The sequence below is a fragment of the Cygnus olor genome, chromosome 1 (genome assembly GCF_009769625.2).
Source record: "Cygnus olor isolate bCygOlo1 chromosome 1, bCygOlo1.pri.v2, whole genome shotgun sequence".
Taxonomy (NCBI): domain Eukaryota; kingdom Metazoa; phylum Chordata; class Aves; order Anseriformes; family Anatidae; genus Cygnus; species Cygnus olor.
Genome location: NC_049169.1, coordinates 76,765,079 through 76,781,187, shown reverse-complemented (window position 1 = coordinate 76,781,187; position 16,109 = coordinate 76,765,079). Strand labels below are relative to the sequence as shown.

The 16,109-nt window shown below is 41.6% G+C and overlaps 1 long non-coding RNA gene across 4 annotated transcripts; it reads right to left on the bottom strand.

The window, feature by feature from the left end:
* Window positions 1-674: 674 nt before the first annotated feature.
* LOC121064036 lies at window positions 675-9,085 on the bottom strand. Of its 4 annotated transcripts, XR_005816304.1 has the most exons (4): window positions 3,892-3,930; window positions 3,659-3,780; window positions 3,419-3,502; window positions 675-3,172 (listed from the first exon to the last, which is right to left on the bottom strand). It is a non-coding gene; the product is annotated as an uncharacterized LOC121064036 (long non-coding RNA). The 4 variants fall into 4 exon arrangements; XR_005816302.1 differs by lacking the exons at window positions 3,659-3,780; window positions 3,892-3,930 and adding an exon at window positions 8,940-9,085; XR_005816303.1 differs by lacking the exons at window positions 3,659-3,780; window positions 3,892-3,930 and adding an exon at window positions 8,968-9,085.
* Window positions 9,086-16,109: the final 7,024 nt, after the last annotated feature.

The window sequence follows — 16,109 nt, the reverse complement described above, 5'->3', positions numbered from 1 at the left end:
TGAGCTCTTAAAGTAGGCACAAAGTCCACCCAAACCCACATCAAGGCTCTTCAAGTAAGCAAACTTGCTGCTCTTGGCCTTACTTTGAGTGCCCAGCTGACTGGCTCACCCCTGCCCTGTGTGGGCCTAATGACAGAAATCAGGACTGTGCCTCATAGGGTAGCTGGCAAACTCTGAATCAGAATTAGACTTTCTTTGTGTGATAAAATGATGATAAAATTCATGGGGTCTGTGTGTCTGCAGTGGAGTAAACCGCGAAATGAGTCAATATGCCACATTCCTGTATATACACTGCTCTCTGTACTCTTTAAATTGTTGTAAGTGTATAAACATTTAGTAATTTAAAAGGAAATATATATATAGTGATGCGTGGGGGAAGTAAACTCTTCAAATTTCACAAGACACTCTTTTTATGTAATTATGCAAAGCTCTTCACTATTTAGTAGAATGGTTTCATAACAGGCCAGTTCTACTTTAGTGGGTTAGAACATGCGAAATTAGAAGACAAAGAAACATAATTAGCCAATTTATGAAGCAGAATTACCATGAATACTTTACAATTTGGAAAGTCTGAACTGTTTTGCAATGGACAGTATATAAGAAAAGCAGGGTTTCGATTTAAATTGAAGCCTCCTACACCCCTGGCAGGAAAGTTTCTATGTTAACTGCTTTGAGGTTGTTGCAAATGCCAGCAATAAATTTACCAATATTTTTAAAGTAGTAAGCACAAGTTTGTGTTCAGAGAGTTTGAAAGAAATTCAAATCATGCTGTGTCTCTGGAATTTTAGAGGGATAGAGTATGGAGAGAAGGACACAGACCAGTCTCCTTGAATGCTTACTTGAACACAATCTGGATATGGAAGGAGGCAAGAGTCTGGTGTCTGCACCAACACACATGCAAGTATTTTATCTTAAAATTTCACTGGAAAAATATTTGGCATCTTCATATTCCACAACCTACAGAGGAATTTTAACTCTTATACTGGCTTTTGGAAAACAAAAATTTGCAGGACGGCTGAGAGCCCTGGATGAAAGCAGAGGTTGCTAATGAGGGGCAGGGGGATTTGGAACATGTTTCTGAAAATGTCACACTCTTGTCTTTAACCACATTTCTCGCTATCTAGCTTGTCATACTTCTCCTGCAGCCTGCGACTCTTCTCCTGCATGATTACCCTCCCTCATTTCCCATCTTATCCACAAATCCAGGCAGAGCTGAATTTACTCAACAAGCTAAAGATACCCAAAGACCCAAGAGGCAGAGCTGGAAATCCCCTACTATGTACACAAGAGCTCCTTGAGGACGAAAAATATACTTCTGTAGCATTTTCTTTTCATTATGTCATGCCTGCACATGAGGAAGATGTAGTTTCCAGTTTGGCAAGCAGGAAAGAACCGCTGCAAGGTGCACAGTGCAAGGTGTTCCTGCCAGCCTAAGGGACATGTGGGGCAAATGGGAGCTAAAGCAACAGCTCCCTTACAGGAGTGGCAACTACTTCCACTATTTCTTCCCAGGATTAAAGTTTGGGTGGGATGCTCCATTCTCATTCTGCCATGAAAAAATCTTCACAAGTCTTTGCCCCTCAATTTTAAACATTGAGCTACTATTCACCCTTCAGCTTAGTTTCTTTAAAGAACAGTTGGATTGTTTTCTTTCCTTAAGCTAAGTTAGAAGATGTTATTTTCTTATACAGTCAGTCAATCTTAGGTGCCACGGACTTTAAGAAAAAATGTATGCATACATATTTTTATTTATATTCTGAAACTCATGGTAAAATTACAAAAGTCGACATCTTTTTCTTGGAGTACCTGGAGACTATTTTTTATGTAAGGAAAAAGCTGTATACACATTGTCTTTGATTTCACTCCAAACACAATTAATCATTTGTTGGTTATGGAGGTGAATATCATTGCTCTGCAGAGCTTAGCATGTCCTTTATTTTCATTGAATGGATCTGAGCCAGTTAATAAATGAGATCTCAGCTCCTAAAAGCAGTTCACCAAAAGCTTGAGCTTATAAATGTAGTCTGTGCCATGGGGAAAAAAACGGAAAAGATTGGAGACCTCTGCTCTGGTGATATCTAGACACCTGCTGTCAGATTTCATCAGCCTTGGGATACCAGCAAAACAGGAAGGCTAAGCATCTATTTTCCATCACAAATACCATTAGAAGCATGAGAACAGAGCTTTTGATAACAAACTCGATAGCAATAGCTCACGAGTCACAAACTGTCACAAACCAGCCAAGAAGAAAAAAACTACTGGAGAAAGTTATTCAGAAGAGCTAAAAGTGGCTACTGCTCCCTAAGAAGAATCAAAAGCATCTTGCTGGAAGCAGGACATTACAGAAAGCTCACGGTACATCAAGGATTAGAAGAGAGGTAGTTGTTAGGCACAGAAAGACACAGATTTGTGTCTCCAAACTTGAGGTACCCAATTAGGAACACAGGCAATGGAGAGAGAAACTTCTTCCAAGGAACAAACCATAACTTGGGTGGGACAAGCTGGGGCCAACATAAGGGAATCTGTGTCCTCCAGCTTAGTGTGTGAACTTCATGCACGTCCCTGCTAAATCTGTTTTTCTTAAAGATGCCACTCAGTCTGTCCTTGTAGTCACACCTGTGAAGTGGTGCTTGGCAGGGTATGCTTCTGTCTTCTTTACATCTTCCAAATGTAAGGCAGTTTTATATTACGTCTGCTCACCCACTTTGAGTAGTACCATTGGAATTATATATCTATACAAACATTGCCTCATTTCACTTTACTGGCATGGACACTGCTGAGCTGATATTTTGATAACAACTCTTGAAGCACATCTTTCCTGGAGTTGATTTCATAGCTCATAGCTAGAGCTAAAGCAGTTTATGGAAAGAAAAATGCTTTGCTGAGTGCTTCTAAAATTCCTGCAAAAGCGACGATGTTCAACAACATCCTAAACAGTTCTCACTGAGTCAGAAGGACAAAGCTTGCTGCTGCCCCACTCCAGCAGTTCATGACAGGAGATGAAGGCATCCCCACACTAGCCAGCAGCTGCAGAAATGCAGTCTACATTTCTCCTGATACTGCTTGCAAAGTGGTGATAAAAAAACTCACAGCACCCTGGCAGAAAGCCAAGGCTGGATTCACTTTGAGAGGCACTACAGAGTGACTTCCTTGCAAATGATACCCTCAAGACCTGGAGGAGGAAACACAAAAACAAGTTTCCAAGGACAAGGTCACAGTACTTGCCAGTAGCAAAAGCAGAAATGGGAACAACACTTTCTTCTGTCCCAACACTATAATTATTCTGAAAAACTTTAAATTATGAGTGTCGTTAGGATAGTGGTGGGCAAAAATGATGAAAATTAAAAGATAAAAACTAGTGGAATACAAAGTGGAGAAATTATGGAACATCGTTTTCAGAGAATTACACAAATATTACAAGGTGATCTAACTGTGGGTGAAACAGAGGCCAGGACAGGAACTGATCATACTTCTGAGATCAGCATCAACATGAAAGCAAAATCTGCAAGAAAGGAAATTTTAAATGAATGACTCATTCAGTACTCATTTCAGGCAGGGGAAATGACAGTCTTCAGTTAGCACTGCTCTGGCTTCACAGCAGCCCGAAACATGGATGCCACAACTTCAGTTCTTAAGGAGAGCACAGGCTGTTGTCCACCAGATGTGGTTGTCCTGAAGTTTTGGAGGTGTAACTCCGGCGCTTGGTGGCCCCCGAATGAAGGATTTGCTGCTGCTAGGGTCCAAAACAGTCAGTGTAATCTATGGCATCTTGTCTGAGTACTGTGAAGTGAAAGGCAAAGTCAAGAGTGATTAGTGTGCACAGCCACGAATGCACAACTGAAATGAGGCAGCCAGTGGCAGTAAATCTGCAGTAAATAAAAGCAACAGAACCAAGAGACAAGAAGGGGTACCCCTCTCCTCCCCTTCCCTCAGAGAGAGGCCAAAGGCCAGCCCAAGTCTGTTTGAAGTAAATGGCAGCAGCTCTGTCATGTTAGCAAGCTGCTCTGACTCCTTGATTTCTAATTCAGATCTTAATAAAATAGTACCAGTACAATTTAAGGAAGAACAGAAAGTATTTAAGGAAACCAAAGGAGGACTTTTCACGGGCTTTTTTTTTTTTTTTTTTTTAGTTATCTATGACGCTACCTAGGCTGCTGATATGTATGCAGAAGGCAGACACTCAAGGAGAATAAAAATGCTAATGACAGCAGAAAGTACTGTTTTAAAGAATGCAAAGAATGCAAAGTGTCCATGTGACTGGGAAGCCCTTAAGTGTAAAATAGTTAGTAATTAGTGACTAAAGACAAATAAGCAATAAGAAAAAACGCCTTTTCTGGAGTGTTCAGCTCTCTCCTTTCATCATCCTTCATGTACTTAAAACTAAATTAGCCTGTTGCTGCTTTATCTGTTAGGAAACTGGGAGTAAGGGAAGAGGCGGGAAAGGAAATAACCCTTCAAGTCAGTGGAAAATAAACCCAGTCAGGCAGTAGACATCTGCTCTTCAACCCATGCCATGTTACAGACCCTGGGATTTGAAGTCCTACAGAATAAGCTATCAAAAAATAATGTACATTTTTTCTGTTGGAAGAATCCCCTCAATGTACCAGATCATCTCTCTCCCGACCTACACCCAGCAGTCTCCCCACATAGGAGCAGCTCCAGGTGACAACCCACAAACCTTCCCGTGGTTTCTTTCCTTGATGCTAGCCAGGGAGATGGTGGCGCGAAATGCTCACCAGATTTTCCTTGTCTGCCTGGGGAGAGTGGGAAGATTGAAGGAGGACAAGAGTTTGGACCAAGGATTGCTGGTCTAGACAGTGATTACTTCCTATCTATAGCTGAGCTAATATTCAACCATTGAATAAACAAAGCCATGCGACTGGTACATATTTTTGTTTAAGGAGGGAATCATTAGCAAGTTTATGTCTTTCCAAGGCCTCCCTTACCTGCAAAGACAGTTTGAGGTTGTGCGAAGGGTGCATTTATGCATCTTGGTGAAGATAATGTCTCTCATACTTCATGGGTGGTTAAGGTTATTAAACAGGCCCCTGTTTAGCAGTGCTTTAATGATCTGTTTCTGAAGGGCAAAACAATCTACTGTTGGCAGATACATGAGATTTTGATAAACAGCCTGTTTCCCTTCCTTCTAACCTTTGCAGGAGGACACACAGAAAGACGTTGGATTCCTGTTTGGTGCATTGATAGAAAAACGCAGTCTGTTTTTGTAAAGGCTTCATTCTCTGGTGTGCTCCCTATTGCTCTGTTAATACCCGTTTTGCTTCAAAAAGCAAGAAAGGGAGCTTCACCACCAGCATTGTACAAAAGAGCTGGGGTTAACAGGCATTAATACAGGTCACAAACAATGATTGAATTGCCTTTGTGTGGCATCAGACAGCTTATATGAGATAGAACTCTCCTTATTTTCTTTAAAATCCACATTGTGCTACATGTGCACATAGTATGATTTAAATTCTAGTTTATGAATAACACACAAAACCCATCCTAAATTACAAACAAAACATAAAACTTCCTCCCTGCAGTAATGGGAGATATTGTCCAACAGAATAAAGGACACCTGGGGCTCTTCACCTTCGCAGTTCTTATCTATCCCCTTAATTACTGCTGCTTCTCCTTCCAAATCAAGTTAATATGTTCATATGTGGTGGCTGAAAAATAGGTAGGCATGTGGTTTTATGTTCATTGCCATTGCCTCTGCCTGCCTCTGTTGAGGTGTGTAGCTCACACCAAAGAAAGAGTTAAGGATGCTGGCCCAGAAAGCAGCACACTTGCTGTTAATTGAGGATAGATAGGAGAGGGGTCACAGGGGCAAGAGATGATGCAGATTCCTGCCTGGAGATGCTGACCCCCCAGGAGCAGAGAGTGAGAGACTGAACAGGGCTGTGGGCTGAAAGCATTTCTGACCGGGGCTATCCCACCCTGGAATTGAATTTGCAATGCGATGGCCATAGGCTGGCAAAATCAGCCGTGATGCCACAGCATCCACATAAAACCAATCCCAGCACCCAGGGGCTGTGCTGCTGGGGGGCTGGGTTGGGGGCTGTCTGGCTCACAGGAGCACAAGTAGACAAGCAGGATCTGTGACAATACAACCAGTTACACTGAAGTGTCTCTACTTCCTGGTGCTCTTCAAAAACCTGCATCCTTACTCCAGAATCCAAAACTTTTACCGGCTATTTAAAATTTCCTTTCTTGCTGTTTTCTTGTCTTAGTACATAGAAGCTAAAAACACATTTAGTCTTAACTAAGGTACAAAGATCCCCAATAACAGTTGGGATATTTTGCAGCTTGCAAAGGAAGCAGGAAGTTTTCCAGGAACACTGACACAGGGGCATGTTTATCACTCTCTAATAGCATATAAACTGTTCAAGGCAACACAGCACTATATAGAAGTCAGCAAATGTTGCTAATATCTTCTGTGGAACTTTAAGCAGGAGGTTCCCATGGATTGTCTCCCAGTTCAGAGAATTTCTAGTAGTTCCACCAAAAAACACTGACTATTAAAATCACCAGAGCAATAACTTAGTCTGCATTTCACTGCCTGCACTTTGAGTAAAGGTTCTGTGTAGTCTATAACCAAAATAAGCTTCATCCTCTATCAAATACTTATGATCAGAAGCAGAATTTTCAGGAACATTTGCTAAGAAGATATCTTTAAAGGAGAGTAAAATAGATGGTCATTATACAGATAACCAATTTATAATGGCACAATTAGAAATTTATGTCAATGGGAATCAAAATACACTACAAACACAAATGCTAAGAATCTTCAGCAGGAGGAGGTGTGGAAATAGTTATGCTATAGGCAAGGACTTCTTTATTGTTTACTTTCCACTTGGGTCCTTGAACCATTACATCACAGCACATTGCCCACATTAACTTTTATAAATAATCTTCCCAATTAGAAAATAGAAATAGTGTGCTAATGTGTTCCTGTGATAGAAACCTAATTCTGCACTGTATGCCCAGTGTGCAAATATTCCAAGAGCATAGTCCAAAACCCACTGAAATCAAAATACAGGATTTCCATGGTCATTTGTCAAGGTCTTGGTGTAAGGTGCTACGTGGTGTGAACAACAATGACAGAGTAAAATCTTAAATGAAGGCTATAGAAATACAAGACTTTTTTAAGGCTAAAGAATAAAAAGGTCTTTGCTTTTGGAACCTGAAAGTTTAAAAAGACTCCAAGAAGATTAAAAACAGATGGACAAAAATGCTAGCACTTTGCACCATGCTCTAACATGCAGTTTTTTCCTGAAATAACAAAGTAAATTGAGTGTTTTCAGTAAAGAATAAGAACCATTCATGATCTCCTACAATTCCTTTTTGTACCATCTGTGCTTACAGCCTTTATAATGCACGAATAGGAAACACATTGAAGTGCTAAACTAATTCTTTACCGAGAAAAAAGAAGCATGTTAGCATAAACAAGGCTCTTTTCTTATTTAACGTATACATCCCAATTATCACTAAAATTGGACTTTCACTCAGTTAATTACATGTTCAATGTAATGTTCAGGTTATTGACATGAAAGAGGATATAACAATCGCATGGTAAACACAAGTCATGCTTTCCCTAATCTTATCCCTAGAAAGTTACGTATTTCTAAACTTTATACACCTCTGCTGTGAGAGGTAATGCTTCCATTACAAACAGATGTCTGCGTTTTTCCATTTTGCTTGCCTGGTGTGTGCACCTCAGCACAGAAACATTACATTTCTCAGACAACCTTGCAAAATGCAAGCACTGCTTCTGCCTCTCAGAACAGCCTGCTTTTGTTCCCAGATAACGGTGCTGCCCTTTCTTAGCCCAGATCCTAGCTATCGGAGGGTGAGAGAAGAACTTCCCAGGCATCTTACAAAAGACGCTGCAATGCTTTGATTCGGCATAGTACCAGAGCACGAAAACATGTGGGAGAATGAGCACCCCAAGGTTCAGCCAACTCGTGATTTGCAGACTTTTCCAGCCAGAACTCACATTCACAAAGCTCAAGTGGAAGCTGCCGAAGATAAATCTTTCCTACGGGATTTCTACCACATCTTTTTTCAGCCACGGAATGCCCTTTTTCAGAGCCTGAGGAGGACAACGAGACCATTAAGCAGTTTGGTGCCTTTTTTTTTTTTTTTTTCCAAGCTGTGGAAACTAATTCCCTTTTGGGAGAGGGCCTCTGTAAGAGGAGAAGCTGCTATTTAGCATCTGTAATCTAGCAGTGCAGCCAGGGAAACAAGGCTCCCCTTGAAGGCAGAGCCCTGTATCCTGTGCTTTACACGCTGCAGCCCCTTCAGCACACCCTGCTGCCCCTGGTAATGCTGGGGAAGCTGGAGTCCTTAAATTCAGCCCGGCTGAGCTAAATAGAGCAAAGCCCACCCTACCTGCAGGCACGGAAAATATTTTACCTACTAACAGAACCAATCACTCTTTCTGTTTTCTTTCTGTCTCTGTTTTTTCTTTCCTCCCTTCCCTCACAGTGTTAAATCTAACAACAACAACAACAAAAAAACTCATTTTCAGTGAAACACAAATCAAAAAGGCTAGAATATGAAAACCCCTCTCTGCTGTGAAATCAGAGGACATTTCTCGCAGAGTGTACAGCAACCGTGATGAAAAGCGCTGAGTCAGACGCTGTGCCCAAATGTAAACAGGGTGCAGGTGGTGCCTCCAGTGTCTTCTACATTGTCTAATGAGGAATGCTGAACAGCAGCCCAGCTGCAATAACATGATTTACAGTGCCAGATCCTTCTGCCATTTCAGAGAAGGGTCTCTGCACTGTTGCACAAGCATGGGAAGGCCCACAGGCAGATCACAGAGGCTCCGAAGCGGGTCAGTCCTGCCAGCTAGCACACATGCCCACACAAGTGCTCACCACCATGAAAATAGGCCCCACAGCTCCCACCTGACTGCAGGATTTTCCGTTCAGTACCATGTGTGATTGCATCTCTGGTGCTCACTTTGTACCGCCTTGTTTATAGTCTCCTGATCTGGAGAAAGCTGGCTCCCAACCCCATTCTCTTTCCCCTCTGCAAAAGACAGGGGTCCTATGGCTGATGGTGTGACCACTCACGCCATGAGGTGTTCTGGCCCTGACCCATAAACCGCTCTGTGAGATTACAGGCGTAGGCAGGCCCCTGTGGGAGCCCTGATGGTTTGTGGAGCTGTTCAAATGTGGCATCACCCCACAGACCAAAGCCCATATGCCTCACAGGCAGACAGATGGGCGTCCTAGATCTACAGTTTCCTTAGCACTGCTCGTGCCCAAAGTTAAAGCTTTGCCATTCATCTCAGCCCACACCTGCCAGAGAAATAGGTTTTCACTCATTCCCCCAGTCACAGAGTGCAACCAGCGTGTTACTCAGCTGGTGTCTACAATCAGCTCCCCTAACTTAAGCCAAGTCTATAATTCCCAAGGATGCTAAGTGGGTTACTCAGAAGGTATTATCTGTTGATGCTGTGATGCAAGTTGGGTCACTATGGTGTTGATCCTCCCAATTATTCTTACACTTGTCACGGTCAACCATCTACCTGGAATTGGCACACTAACATCAAAATCAAAGGGAGTAAAGATAAAATCATTAAGGGACAAATATAAATTACTAATCCCTTAGCAATGCCAGCACATTGCAGTCAGACATATTATAAAAAGCTTAGATTGCTTCAGTTTTAAACCAGTGGGATGATTTCTTTTGTTCTGTTTTTTGTTTGTTTGTTTGGTTTGGTTTGGTTTGGTTTGACATTGTTATTACAAGCATCATAGCAAAAACAACAAAGTACTGGAAAATAAACCCTAAAATGCTAACTGGAGTGTCCAACTGTAATCCCACTGATGGGGCTTTTCAGCTTGCTTCCTCAGGAAAGGAAGGCTAAGGAGGATCTTGCTGTCTATTCCCACCCTGTCTTAATCTTCTCCTTCCTCCTCCTTCTACAAATGCTGAACTGCTTGACTAGCTTCAACAAAACCTGACAACAGACAGAGAGATGGGGTTCCCAGAAGTTTTATGAGACAGGGACTGGGTAGAGGAGAGAGACCGTGCAACTCCCCGAGTGACGGAAAGGCTGGTTAGCTAACCCTGTACTAGACCTCAGAGAATCTACAAATGACAGGCGTTAGATGTGAAACTTAATATTTCTCCCATTCCTGGAACAACTTGCTTTTTCTTGAAGCACAGTGCCCACCACCCAGACCTTGATAAATACTTTTATTAAGACATTTTATCCAGGGCTGTCAACTGGCTACAGATATGCTGTGCATCCCTGTGCAGTACAGCCATCTCACTGTGCAATAGTCTGCCCCTAAGGCTCATTGCAGAAATCACTTTAAATTTATTTTTCTAGGCCTTTATCACTACAAAAGTGAAACATATATGATGTGATGTTTCTGAGTGGTGGAATTAATTCTGTCTCTTGCTACTTGGATTTTATTCTACTTTCACATGTCAGCTTATCACCTCTGCACATTGTACAAATCAGGACAAGCCCCTGACAGCTGAACACTGAGCTCTAGGGTGGTAACATGGGCAGGGGCCACCTATTCTTACTGAGAAAGCTAGCCATGGTTTTGGGATAGTAAATAACTGTATTCAGCCATTTGCAACCAAAGTAGGACTGAGGCTGATTTAAAGATAAAACACTATTTCATTTACCAGCCTCTCCAGGCCATCTGGCTTTCTGGTCGGGAACAGAGCCACAGAGATGAACAACTAATTTAAAAAAAAAAAAAAAAAACACTATTAGCTCTTTCATTTCAGTTGCATTAAGATACAGAAGAATTCATTTTGAATATCCATAATGCAAAAACTCAAGCAGTATTTCCTTGTGAGGTATAGATGTCTGAAAAATCAACTTTCTAATTAAAATGCTCAAATAACAAAACATCCTTTGCATTTGGTTTGTACATCTGTCATAGAGGCACACTTACTGAACATGAAATTAATGAGTGGAAAACTGTGTCCACCAATGACTTGTATTTGCAAACTATCAGAAATTTTCCAATGTCTCCATCATGACATTCAGAGCCACTGGAATTCACATGCTCCAAGGAAAGACACAGATTTTGCAGAATGGTGTTACTACAGCCAGAGGACCAGTCTTGGCTGGCTACCTCTCTGGTTCTCCTGGTACCCAGTACCTTGTACATCCCTCAATAAACAGCAGAAGTCTTGCCCCTTACACTGGCCAGCTGGTGGTTCCTTAGACCAGACCAGATCCTTTTTTTTCCTCCCAGCTACCAGCAGAATCCCCACTCTCTAAACCCTACTATGCCCAAGAGCAGAAGCTATTTTTTTTTTCAGTTTACTTCTGGAAGCCAATCCACCTTTGAGTTGAACAAGAAATAGCAAATCTGTTTATCCACTGCATGCAGAAGGATTGTATATAAGTGTAAATACATAAACTAAGGCTGCCAACTGGGAGTTACATCTTGCTGTGTGACAACTTGCACCCATGCGTGCAACAGGCTGCGTGGAGAAGATCTACTGAAAAGAGTCGGGCTGCAAGGGATGTGATCCTGGCTCCAGCAGCCAGATGTGCACCCCAGTGCCTCCCCCAAAGAATCCCCCAAAGTATTTCCCGGCCTCCTCTCCCTCCCATGCTGAGAAAGAAGATGCTTGAGAAGCCTCAGTGAAATGCAAATGTAGCTGGGTCAAAAAGAAAATGAAAGTCTGAGGGCTTGCAACAGGAAACGGCCTGGAGGCGGGGAGAGGAGCCTGAATGCTTTTCATTGAAATGCAAAGAGCAAATTTTCCTTCTCAGGGGGAGCAGAAATCTCCTCAGAGCAAGGATTATTCAAGGGAGCAGGAGAGTAGTTGGTAGCAAAACCTACACTAGTTTGGTCCTGAGAAACACTGTGAGTTAAATCACCCCAAGTGTATTCTTGCAAAGGCACGACACTTTTTTTTTTTTTTTTTTTTCCATGACATTCCTCCCGGCTGTTTTTGAATACATGGGGGGAAAGAAAAAGCCTTTCAAGATCTAATGAGTAGAAATCATGCAAATAGGAATCTACCCAAGCTGATACCAGCATGTCCTAAGCACATCTAGTAACTGCCATCTGCCCAAATTCTCCACTTGCTTTAGTCATTCATCTATTCAGCTGCCTGTGCTGTGCTGCTTCTTGGGTACTGAACCTTTTGCATACAAAAGTGATGAAGGCAGAGGCCATTAGCGTAAAGCACGTGGGTGGCTGTTTCACAGCCAACCATTTTGCAATCCTTAGAAGCTTTTTTGGCTTTGTTTAGGTGTGTTTGAGTGGATTCCTATCATCCAGCAGATGAGGGAGAGAAAAAAAAAGGAGGGGGGGCGGGGAGGGGGGGGAATGGGTTTGACAGGCAGAAGCTAAAGATAACTTGGCTTAGTCAGAAAGAAAGATGCAGTGGTTCAACCAGCAGAGAGTGGAGGAAGGTGTCTTAGAGGGAGCACTGCATTCAGCAGGACGTGAGCCATACAATGGTCCATACCTGCACGTGTCAGCACTGCCACCACAATCACTATTGCCAGCTCTTTCAGAGTCTTTTCTCACTGAGCACTTGTACTTCTCTTTCAAACTCACCTGGTCACCAGTCACCACTGCTGGTGCACTAATTGGTTATACATCTTCACAAGCCAGCTTTACCTCTGGTTCTTCTCCTCAAGACTGCTTTACCGTTGCCCCAGCCACCCTCCTGTGCAGCATGGACATCACACAATTGCCTGTATTGTTCCATCAGAGCCCCACCACGGCTCGCAAACGAAGAGAACAAGCTGTGTGGGCAATGCTTTTTTGACTAATTAACGAACCTTTTTTTTTTTTTTTTTTCTCCCCACAGTCTCCTTTGTATTTCCCAACCACACAGTTTCAGCTTCTACGGCTTGCTTTGTGTGTGCGTGCTGGCACACACTTACTCGTTCCCATCCCATCTCTGTGATGGCACTACTGCTGTCCTGCGGTGGCATGAGTGGCAGAATCTGCTGATTCTTTCATTCCAGCTTGTACTGATGACTGTGCATGTTAAACAATGCTACAAGTGGCAGAAGTAATGAAGTTTGGTTTCCAAAATGTCTCTTGTCATATGGATTATTTAATGTCTATGAAAAAAAATAAGCTTATTAACTTGTCAATTAGCAAGAAAGCAAGAAAAAAATGTTTCGTCTCCTGGCCTTCTTTCACTGAACTTGTAGAAAGTGAGTCTTTTTGAGAAGCCAGCTCCTCTCCGATGTGTTACTGAAGTGCCCAGGAGGCATTTGGTAGATCTCAGGGGAGAATGGAACAGCAGTGTACAGCAGAAGGCTGTAAAAATGGACAGGGTTGGTTGGGGCTGTGTTACCTTTCAGGCATTTTAGGAGAGCAGGAAAAAAGTTCTGGAGTTTTGTGTCTCCCCAGCTCAGGTCCTGTGGGCTGGCAGCATTGTTTTTTTCTGTTACAGCCATCCTCTTAAGTTCTGGAGATAAAGCTTATCTCCAGTATAACTGGGGCCAACAAGCATGAAGAGCGCTGATGTTTCTAGGCAGGAGCCCTCTTTCACAAAGCAGAGAGGAATAGCTAAGCAAACTCACTACAGACTTTGGGAAAGCACAAAGGCACCTCAGATTTTATGTAGTGACTTATGGTAAAATTTTAATCTAATTTTCACCAACTGTTTGCTTTATATTAAGAAAAAAAAAAGTGTATCTATGTGAAGAAGGAAATAGAAATGTCAAGAAGAAAGTTTTTAAAAATATGTAATTATTTTACCCAACTTACACTTTCTAAAGTGGAAGAAACAAGTTCAACAGGTTTAACTAGAAGATGGTTTATCTGTACAGGGAAATTAAAAGCTGATCAAGTTCCATGCTTTATCTTTTTCCCTCTAATACTTTCTTTTCTGTATATTTTAGGCTCTCATTCTGTCCTGAAAAAGATGCAGTTACAACAGACTGAATCTGTAAGTTTCCTGTATGTGGAACAACCTATTGAAAAGAAATCTGAATTGTAAACAGTGAATAATTAATAATAAATATGTAACATATTTCTGGATTACTAATATTTGTGGATAATCTGTTTTACTAACAAAATGCATGAATAGACAGTGCTGTCTTCTAAGCACTGTTGTTTATTTCTGTTCCTTCATGGGATGCTGCTTTGAAATCCTTTCATTGCATTCAGTGAATCCAGACTCTGAAGAGGAAGAGCACTGCTTTGAGTGCTTGAGTTTTCTTTTGCATTCCCTTGCTTAAATGCCTAGCAGCTTATTTCTGCGTGACTGGCAGAAGATCTAAATGAATGGCCCCTGGCAAAATGTAAATATCTGACTTTCTGCTTGGCTGGCAAGTTAACATTATCAGTGAAAACAAGCAAATACCTGTCTAAACAAAACTGTAATTGCTTTAAAGAAGTAAATGTGGGTGACAAGATATGAAATGTTTTCTGTCTGTTAAAGAAATATGTACTAATTTTAATATGTACTAATTTTTAATTTTAAAAATAATAAACACTGCTAACATTAATATTTCCTCTCCACACTGTTGGCTTCCACAGCACTCTCTTGTTTTGGCTAGATTAAAATGTCTATATCAGCACTGGTTGCTTTCCAAGTAATCCCACTGAGGTGAATGGAAGTAAATACAGAGCAAGACGCTACCCAAGGTAAAGAAGTTGACAAGCCCCTGGAACAGCGAGGTTGCACAAAGGGGCCATTTGTCCCTGAAAGGGCTCACTTAAGCAGAGGAAGATGGATTTACCTCCCAGAAGGGTTAGACTAAGCAGGCTGTGGTAGTGCTTGCTTGCATTAATGAGCAGTTTAAAGTGACTGAGATGATCACCTCCTCTCTTTCACATCACCACAGTGTGGGTTTTGGCTTTGCCTGGGAGTTATTTCCAAGTGTGCATTACTGGCAAGGCCTTGTAAAGAAAAATTAAAATAAGCATTAAAATAAGCATTATGTTTTATACAATTCTGTTCACCTGTAATAAAAAATTACTACAAAGCAGACATATCCATGAGCTGAAGATTTGAATTTGGAATACTAAGAAATGACAGATTTAGTAGCAAACCCCATCGCTAAACCACTAGTTGCTGGGAGTCAGGAGCAAATACCCAAAGCAAAATCTCTCAACTTTTGTCTTGCTTCCTATATTCTTATTTTGCTGCAGTGAGGATCAGGATACTGGACTAAATGACCTATTGGTCTGACCCAATGTGGCAGTCCATAAAAGTCCACTCGGTGCAGCTGCCTGCTTTCTTTTTTCAAGTCTCAAAGTGCTTTGCAAGGAGTGCAGGCATGGAAGTGTGTCTCAGAGAATTGAAGGGATTTGTCATCAATCCCTGGGCAGGCTGATTCCTAGCACCCAGGAACAGATCTCTTTAGTTAATTTGTGCTGTTCCTTTCTCTTTCTCTTGTGTGACTATTCCTAATTTAGCTCCTATAAATTCAATTGTTTGGGATTTTTTTCTTTTTTCTTTTTTCTTCCTTATTTTTTGGTGGGGGTGGGGTGGGGGTGGAGTAGGAAAGTAGGGGGATGGTGTTTGTAAGCTGCTGTCTCAATCACTCTGGTAAATTAGACAATCTCCAGCGTGTTATTTCAGCTTTATCTGTGCTGATCCTATGATTACCACTCTTCACTTTACTCATGTGTTTTTATGTCTTGCTATAAAATGAAATACAGCAGAAATAATAACTGAGGCACTCATGGTGCTAATTTACATGTTAAGTTCTTAAGAGGTCCTGATTTTCTGCTGCATAACACCACTCTTGCTTTCTTCCTCACTTGAAAGCAAATCCAGTTACATATAAATTATAAAGCCCTGGGTCTTAACACAACGTTTACAGCCCCTTTTAGACTGTCTATTGATACTGCTGTCTCCCAGGTGGCTAATCCTATCTGGAGCTGTCTATTAGCTGTTGGCTTACAGGTTTGCTGTAAAATGCTGTATTCCCTCCATAAAAGATCTCAAGCTCCAACTTTAAGCTTGAGTGTTTGGACCACAGAGTCTATAAAACAGCTTATTTCTGCATTTATGTTCTTCTGCACCTAGCAGATGGACACAATTTGAAACAAACAAACAAACAAACATTTTCAAATATTACCTAATGATTGAATAATGAATAATACACTAAGAGAAATTTTTGGAGCCCAGAGCAA